The sequence below is a fragment of the Eurypyga helias genome, unplaced genomic scaffold (genome assembly GCF_000690775.1).
Source record: "Eurypyga helias isolate BGI_N326 unplaced genomic scaffold, ASM69077v1 scaffold43594, whole genome shotgun sequence".
Taxonomy (NCBI): domain Eukaryota; kingdom Metazoa; phylum Chordata; class Aves; order Eurypygiformes; family Eurypygidae; genus Eurypyga; species Eurypyga helias.
Genome location: NW_010247712.1, coordinates 5,248 through 5,487, shown reverse-complemented (window position 1 = coordinate 5,487; position 240 = coordinate 5,248).

Sequence of the window (240 nt, the reverse complement as noted above, 5' to 3'; positions counted from 1 at the left end):
AAAACCCCATCTTCCTCTCAAAACCCGGTACGTGCCGCGTCACGAGCATCCCTGCATCGTGCTGAACGCTCCCGAGTCATTCCAGCTTGATCGCACCGATTCGGTTACAACCCGCCTGCTTTTTGTTCAGCTCCTCCTGCGCGCGTTGCCCCTCCAAGACACCCAAGTCAATCTCCCCCACCCCAGCCCCCAGCGCTGTCCCCCTGCCCGGCGACTCCTCACCTTCGCTGTCCTCGTTGC